This window comes from Lissotriton helveticus, chromosome 3_2, assembly GCF_964261635.1.
Source record: "Lissotriton helveticus chromosome 3_2, aLisHel1.1, whole genome shotgun sequence".
Classification (NCBI taxonomy): Eukaryota; Metazoa; Chordata; class Amphibia; order Caudata; family Salamandridae; genus Lissotriton; species Lissotriton helveticus.
Window position 1 is genome coordinate 502758311 of NC_136062.1, and position 9148 is coordinate 502767458.

Here is a 9148-nt window from a genome sequence, read left to right on the forward strand (position 1 = left end):
GCTTGGTTTAGACTTGTTAAAACGCCTGTACGCGACATTGTACTGTTCTCCAGCAGGAGTACAGCTTACGTTGGGTAAAAGAATCATCTCCCCGATGTACTTGTCGATGGATGCGCTCCCACCAGAGCTGCGTTCACTCCCTGATACTCTTTGGGCGACTGGTCCTAATGATGTAGGTCTATTGGAAATTCCACCCTATGTAGTAACTTTGAAAGCAAATGTCAAACTTCCACGAATCCCACAATATAGAATCTCTAGTGAAGGTGAGCGTGCGCTCCTACTGATAGTACAAGACCTGATCAAGAAAGACGTTATAGAAGAAACTAGAGGTAATGTCTGTAATAGTCCTGTACTGCCTATTTTGAAACGAACTGACCCAACAAAGCCTCCAGTATATAGGTTCGTAATTGATCTTAGAGAGGTTAATAAAATTGTGATCCCACAGTTTCCTGTGGTACCAGACATTACTGCATTGTTAACGTTGATTCCTGCTACAGCAGCATGGTTTTCAGTTGTCGACTTGAAAAATGCCTTTTTCAGCATTCCGATAGCCGAGGAAAGCAGAGATATTTTCGGTTTTTCTCTAGGAGGACGAAGCTTTAGATTTAAACGCGCTCCACAAGGTTATTGTGAAAGCCCATCCATTTACAGTCAAGCGTTAAAAAGCCAGTTAGATTCCTTCGTACTTCCTCGTGGTTCTGCTTTAGTACAATATGTCGATGATCTTCTAGTGGCTGCCGATGACAAGGAAACTTGCAAAACAGCTACGATTTCTTTATTGCATCACTTGTCAGATTTGAATCACAAGGTGTCACCTTCAAAAATGCAATACTGCTGCCAAGAAGTGACCTACCTAGGTCATCTCTTGTCAAAGGAGGGAAGGAAGTTGACCCCAGAGAGAATAAAAGCAATTACACAGATGAATGTTCCTAGCACGCAGAGAGAAGTACGTGCCTTTTTAGGTATTACCTCATATTGTAGGCAATGGATCCCAAATTTTTCTCTTCTAGCAAAACCGTTGGTAGCCTTGACTGGGAAAGGTGTTCCGAGTCCGGTACCATGGTCTGCTGAATGTCAGCAGAGTTTTTCTGGGTTACGAAATGCACTGTGTTCAGCACCTGTATTGGGTACACCCGACTACAGTAAGCCATTTACGCTCTATGTCCACGAGAGAGAAGGTTGTGCATTGAGTGTTTTGACGCAGAAATTTGGTGATAAACAACGCCCTTGTGCGTATTTTTCATCAACATTAGATCCAGTAGCTAGAGCGTTGCCTAGTTGCTTGAGAGCTACAGCCGCAGCTGCAGCTTCCATTCGACAATCTGCTGGTTTAGTAATGAACAACATGCTAGTAGTTATGGTTCCTCATGCTGTGGATACACTCATGAACCGAACCAAGACGCAACACCTTACCAGTGCTAGATTATCAGGTTATGAACTGACACTGTTAGCTAGTCATATTCAGATCAAGAGATGCAATGTATTGAATCCAGCAACATTGTTGCCGACTAGCCAAGAGTCGAGTGATTCCGAACCACACGACTGTTGTTTCAAAACTGAGGAAGAAACAAAAGGACGAATCGATCTAAAGGACACTCCGTTATCAGATCCAGATGGCACGTTGTATGTTGATGGGTCTTGCTTCAAATTGGAGAATGGTGATGTGACTGCTGCTTATGCAGTAACGACTTTGAGTACGATTGTGGAGACTGCAAGAGTGAGTCAGAATTCTGCCCAGGCTGCAGAATTGATCGCGCTAACAAGAGCGTGCGTTTTAGCTAAGGGAAAGAGAGTGAATGTGTTCACAGATAGTCAGTACGCGTTCGGCGTGGCCCATAGTTTTGGCCGCTTGTGGAAAGAGAGAGGTTTCATTACGTCCCATGGGACTAAGATTCAACATGGTCAGCTAGTTAATGACTTGTTGGAATCTCTAACCTTACCGACTGAAGTTGCGATTGTGAAATGCAGTGCTCATAAAGCAATCACGGATGATGTTGGTCGTGGGAATGCTTTTGCTGATGAGATTGCAAAACAGACAGCTAGAAATATGATGAGTAGAATGTATGTTGCAACGTCTGCAAGATGGATTTCTGAGTCTGGAATGTGTGAAGACACAGTGGAAAGCGTGAAGAAAATTCAGAAAGAGGCGACTGAGGAGGAAAAACTTGCATGGAGAGAGAGCACGGGTAAATTGGACTCGAGTGGGTGTTGGATTGATTTGTCGGAACAACAGCGTTGGATGTTGCCTGATGCGTATGTGCTTGCAGTAGTAACGATGGCACATGGAACAGCGCACATCAGTTCAAAAGGGATTTGTAAGATGTTGGCTCCGGTCTGGAAGAATGACGGGATTAGTAAGTGTGCAGAGAGAGTGGTGAGGAATTGTATGGTATGCTTGATGCATAATCCTGGCAAGGGAATCCCCACACCTGCAGGTCATTTCGCTCCTCCTTCCTGCCCCTTTGAGGTGATCCAGCTAGACTTCATTCACATGGATCGTTGCAATAATCTGAAATACGTCCTAGTGGTAGTTTGTGCTTTCTCCAGATGGATCGAAGCATACCCACTGAAGGACAATACTGCCTTATCCACTGCCAAAATTCTTCTTAAAGAATACTTCCCCAGATACGGAATGCCACGGATTGTATGGTCAGACAACGGAAGTGAGTTCGTAGGGAAAGTTATGCAGAGTGTGTGTGCCGGCCTAGGGATTAGACAGAAATTTCATAGTGCGAATCATCCCCAGTCCGCGGGCTTAGTCGAAGGTTACAATGGCACCCTTAAACTGAAACTTGCTAAGATACAAGCATCCACGGGTTTGTCCTGGCCAGACGCATTGCCTTTGGCTTTGCTATCAACAAGAGCAACTGTACATTCTAGAGTAGGGCTTAGTCCTTACGAAATAGTTTTTGGTCGTCCTGCAAATGTTTGGGGGGTACCTAGACCGAAAGAATTTAAGCAGCTGGAATACCCAATGTTAATTGATTACCTTTTCGACTTGACTGCTAAATTGAGTCTTATTCACCAACAGGTTTTCGATGCATTGCCAAAGCCATCGGAGAGTCCAGGCCATCAGCTGAAACCGGGTGATCAGGTGGTCATCCGAAATTTTGCAAGAACGAAAAATCTTCAGCCCAGATTTATTGGCCCGTTCCAAGTCCTGCTAGCAACGAGAACTGCTATTCGTGTGGCCGGAAGAAAAAATTGGATCCATACGACACATGCTAAACGTGTGCCTCTGCCACTTCCTTACGACAACTGGGTAAAGAAAGGAATCGGTATCTCTGAAACGGAACAAGTCCCCAGGTTCATACCTTTCAGCGATGCAGAACTAATCACGGATTCACCAAATTCTGACTCTCCTCCTGAAACTGCTCTTTTGAACCCTGAACATTTGTCATCCACACCCAATGAACATTTGCCATCTGCACCAAAAGAACATTTGCCATCTGCGAACGTGAACATTGCAACGTCAGCTGAAAATGCATTGTTTCCAGATCAGACAGCTCCTGCAAAACTGAGATACAACTTACGTTCTCGCAATATGGACAAATAAAGCAGGAAACTGCCTATTTTCAGATTTGAATTTGCTATACATTGCCTCCAGCCAGGAAGTTTGCTAATACTTTGTATTGTTTTTTTTGTTTTAAAATTGCCTTGCCGTCTGGGTAGCCGTAGGGTCGTGGCTGTGTGCCTAGTTGAATCTGCGGGGGTCAGACACAAGGTCGATCTTTCTGTTAGTTCTGGGAACTCCCAGGGCTGATAGAGGCATTTTCATCTACGTACACATCATCAGTGGTCGCGAACGGTCGTAGAAGATGGAGCTTCCTGAGCTACAACGAGAAAATGTAATTTATGTTCGCAGAAATAGACTGTACAGAATACTTCACAGCAGATGCTTTCTAATGCAATGTGCAGTTAAATTTTTAATTGTTTTAATAACGTTGGTGGGTGGAATCGTCTTTGGTGTACATTTGATTTTTATGCCAGTAACTACAGTACCTCCCCTTGATCCTACTACTTCTACGGTTTCTTCTATGCATTCTTTTCACTCATTTCCTGAACACGAACAAGCTCGACGCTCAGAATTTATTAACAATACATTTGTACAGCTCTTGCATCAACACCAACTGATAGTTAATACTACAGACTGCTGGGTGTGTGGTTTGATACCTCACACTATGGATAAAGGCATTCCCTATCTAGTCCTGCCTTTCAGCTATAATGGATCATTTCAGGCCTTTCAGACCATTTTTTCATATGCCCTTGAAACCTATCCTCCGCGTCCACCACGGTCCACTAAATACAACTCAGCCAACAAAGCTTTAGTCCAGGGAATTATTGATATGATTAAAGACGTCAATAATACTCCATCTTATCCTAGAGATGAATTACGGGTGTATTTGAGTTGGAACTCTACAGAGTATCGCCTTAGTTTGGGAGAAAACAAGCATAAAAGCTCCACTTCAGCTTGGGTCGTGCCTCACCGAGGTCAGGTCTGTTTGCAAGGAAATGGGAGAAATCCGAGAGCTCAGCTAGGGAGGAGTGAGTGCGTTGAGACTTACGTATTTCCGTCTAACTCCTCCCCTGCCTTTCTGACTGCTAGGGGTACCTACTTCATTTGTCAGGACAGAGCATATACATGGCTGCCTGCTGACTTTTCAGGTTCATGTTATATTGCCCGATTGTTACCCCCGACATACACTGCTTCTTCAGATTATCACAAGACCAGAGTAGCAAGAGGTGTCTTCAGCAAGGAAGATACCGCTGGTCAAGAAGCTGGAGACTTTTTCAAAGGTTTCCTTCCGTTTTGGGGGCCTATGGCCAATAGCAGAAATCTACGTCAACTAACACGGGTAGTTGAATCTACTATTACAGAAACTGCTGGTGCCCTTAGTAACTTAACAGCTGAGCTTCAGGCGGATCGTCTCATGACGTTGCAGAACCGAATGGTTCTAGACGTAATACTTGCAGATCGAGGTGGGGTATGCAGAATGATCCAATCGAGCTGCTGTGTCTTTATTCCTAATAATGCTCCAACAGTCTATGAAGCAATCTCTAAGCTACACAAGATTTCCGACTCTATACACGTAGATAAGGGAAACTGGTCCTTCATGGAGTGGTTTTGGACTCTGGTATCAGCGTGGGGATGGAAGGTTCTGATGGTTATTGGTGTCATCCTAGTATTTCTGTTCTCGTGCTGCATTATTATCCAATGTGGTCCCGCTCTGTGTAGTCTCTGTGTTGCAACTTGTTGCAGAAAACCACCTGCATTAGGAGAAAAGGCACGAGACAGGATGATGATACAACGACATGTCACTGACCTAATGAGCATAGAATTGGACTCTGACTCTGATATAGACTAAGTAATTGCCTATGTAAGGGCAAAAGGAGGGTCTGAGGTTCCGTGACGATTTTACTCGTGTTTGTAACATTGTCGTAAATACATCATTTTGGTATCGGTGAACCGCAAATGATCCATTTAGTATACCCTGGTGTTTTCGCTATGCTACGAGCAAGAGCACTCCTGTTACCAACACATTTGTGATTTACCCATGGCATCCATCTTAGAACACGGAAGCCATTTTGTATTCCTTGCCCTCACATAGTCAATGGACACACAATGACCTCTTTTCATTAAAGGACACGTAGGCTTTAACCGGCGATTCACCTTGCGAGTGACACGTGCACCTTAGGCCAGCAACGCTGTAGCAGCATGACTCGGCAAGAACTGCCTCCCCAGCCTGAGGCCAGTCCTGCTATACTGGTTCTTGTGTTCGTTGGCCTGATCATGATTAGGCGGCCGAAGCTGGTAACCGTGCCCATTTACGACCCACAAACATTTCTTATCCTGTCTTTCTATCTTCCACACCTGGCTCTGCTCCTTTCCTTCTGGGCCTTTATTAGGGGGAGGTAACGAAATTTACGATGAGGCGGTCCGGGTCTTGAATGAAGAATTGACATGGGATTATGATGGACTAGTGGGAACCCCTCATTCGTAATGTTTTGGCATCAGATACTGTTGACGATTCCTGTGCAACGCCAAATATTTATTGTTTAAGACACGAATGTTTAGAACTGTGGTAACATGTAAAGAATTTGCCCCGAGCAGAATATTTAGTATATAAGGAACAACCCTCTTTGTACAAATTGAACAGGCTCCTAGATACTGCCCATGTGTAGTTTCTGTGACTTCTGTGTCCCTGCAGTAATAAATCTTTGGTCTTTGACGCCACCATCGAGAAGCCCGTGTTTCTGTTTGTTTGTGCACCAAGACAGGTTGAACTCCGGGGTCTTCGGGTGTTGTCCCTGACACCTCTGGACGGAACCAAAAAGTCCAGAACTCCATCTGGGGCCCCCAACATTGGCCCGAGAGCATGGGTCCTATCCCAAAGCCCGTGACCCAGGTTCGCAATCTCGGAGTCTTAATCGATGAAAAGCTCACAATGCGACAACAGGTCGTCAAGGTGGCTTCCATTTGCTTTGCTACATTAAAATGGCTCCCAAAAATCTTGTGGATGCTTCCTGTCTCCACACAAATGACGGTGGTCCAGGCTTTGATAACATCTCGCCTGGACTACGGGAACGTCCTGTATCTTGGTGCCGATTTGACAACTTTGAAAAAACTTCAGGTTGTTCAAAATGCGGCCGCAGGGCTGCTACGCAATGTTCCTTGGAAAACATCTGCTTTCCGAGCCCTCTGTGATTTGCATTGGCTGAACATTAAAAACAGAATCAAATTCAAGGCCCTATGTTATATCTTCAAGATAAAACAGGGCTCTGCTCCTAGGTACCTTCATAACCTCATTCATGCGTACATACCTAGCCGCAGTCTGAGATCCGCAGGAAAAGGATATTTTATTGTTCCTAGATTTAGGCTGGTGAAGATGGGCGGCCGCTCTTTTTCCCATCTAGGCACCAAATCTTGGAATGCTCTGCCTGTGACGCTGAAGCTGGAAACTGATCTTCTTCGGTTTCGCAAGGGTTTGAAAACCTGGCTTTTCCAGCAACAACTTTGAACAGTCTCCTGGTCGCCTCGCTTGTTGATGCCCGGTAGTTCCTTCTTCTTCAGTCTATCCCTTGGCGCCGGGAAACCCACTACGGGTAGCTGTGCGCCTTACAAGTTTAAATAAATAAAAATAAAAACCTGCTAGTCAAAAAGTGTGGGTTTCGGTAACCCGGTTGTAATAAGGGAACAAATGGACCCAATAATACGGGAGCGTGCAAGAGTATATTTGCCCAGCTGAAGGGTGAAACACCGCATAGTAAGTTGTTGATCACCGCCCAAGAGGGGGGAAGAACCCACCACTAGATCTCTTAGCGTTACCACAAGTGAATACGGAATCGTCGGTGGAATTTGATAAATAACCCCTACATACCCAAAAGGGCGATGTTGAGGTCTGCCAACCTACCCATCCCTGTTGGAACCGTGTTATGGCGGGAGGCGTCTTCCTCTTCAAGATATGCCGTCCCATCGAGTGCGGCATACCGGAAGTGACGTCAAATGCGTCACTAGTGTCTAGGGAGATAATATCTATATCGCTAACTTCTCTGATGAAAGGAAGGGAACTAGATCAAGATGTCAAAATCAGGCCATGTTAAAAGGTGTGTCAAAGTGACTCAAGTCTGTTAATGAATTACCTTACTGAAAAACAATTCAAAGTTATTACCAGTCTGTGAAAATCCAGTTGTTTGTATTCTCATTTAATAAGTATCACGTTTTAATAGATGGTGTTCCTAAAGTTCATTCTCATCATAAGGAGTAATGGGGCATCATATAATGACACTGAGTAAGGGGTGGTGAGTATATATATCCATAGTAAGGAGCAATGTACATTGAATCAGATGTATAGGAAATTATAAATGCAAAGGTTAAAAAAAGGACAAATCAGGAGAGGCCATTTGTGTCACTGGTAACCATTAATTAAAATATGGGCCATAAGAGGCTATTTGCGTCTCTGGTGACCTTGAAATAGAATCCCACAGGGGTAGCCCGTGCTAAATATCATTAACAAATGGAGGGATTAAAGGGTTTTTGGGTAGGTCCAGCATACAGAGCCCAAAATACAGTTCACAAAAAAAGAAGAGTATGCTGTTCCTGAAGGGTTAACATAGTAACTGAGGAGATAGAGAGGCATACATTAGAATGCATACCGAAAGGACAGTTATACCCGTCACCTCACACCAATAATGTGGATCCTTAGGGGAATTCCCTTTTCGGAACTGGGGCCCTCACACACCCAGCCAGCTAGGTGTCATGCTTCATTATTGGGCATGCTCCTCATTGGGTTGGCGCTGCAATACCCAACGGGCTCCCAATGAGGGGCTCTTTGGCGGAGATCTATTGTTCTTTGCCAATTGGTGTGGTGTGAGTGAGGGGCCTAGAGAGTGTAGGTGTGTGTGAAAAGTGAAAGTTAAAACAGGTTAGGTAACCAAATATTCTTTATTACACCCTGTTCCTACCTGATTAAAAACAACAGGAGAGGCGGCTTTGTCTGATATAATGAGTCAGAACAAAGTGGCACTCTACCCCAATAGGTCAACATGTTTCTTGCCTTAACAGCCAGTCAACCCAGATCTGTTGACTGGGTGTGAGTGTTTGATTGGTTCAGATGCTCGGTCCATCACCACCCCCTTTTGTACCGCTTTTGGCCGCCATAAGTGTGGCAGGGTATGCTCAGACGTGAGTCCCTTGCTCACTTTGCCACTGGATTCAAGCAAGCCGGGCTGAAGACGGCTGGAATGCCAGAAACCGGTCCTCGGTAGCTTGTTTCCGGTCCAGGGAAGGCATGGCTTGGCAGCTCGAGCTGGACAGTTCCCATGAGGCACAGGGTCAGACTGATTTGCATATGGCCATGTCTGAACTGGGGTGGCAGAGTGGGCTAAAGAATGGTGATGGATTAAACCCAAATCAGTTGACTGGGGGTGAGTGCTAGTAATGTCAACGCTCCGTCCATCATTTCCTTTGGTTTTGCTATATATAAAAATAGCCTTTGTATTATACCAAACACATTAGATAATAAACACACACTTTACAATGTGCCACTGGCACGGGCAGAATTTACAGGGGATTAAGTACATGGGACAGGGCCATGTGGGCCACTGTCAGGAATAAGCACTTTTAGAACTAGCACTTGGTAGAATATAG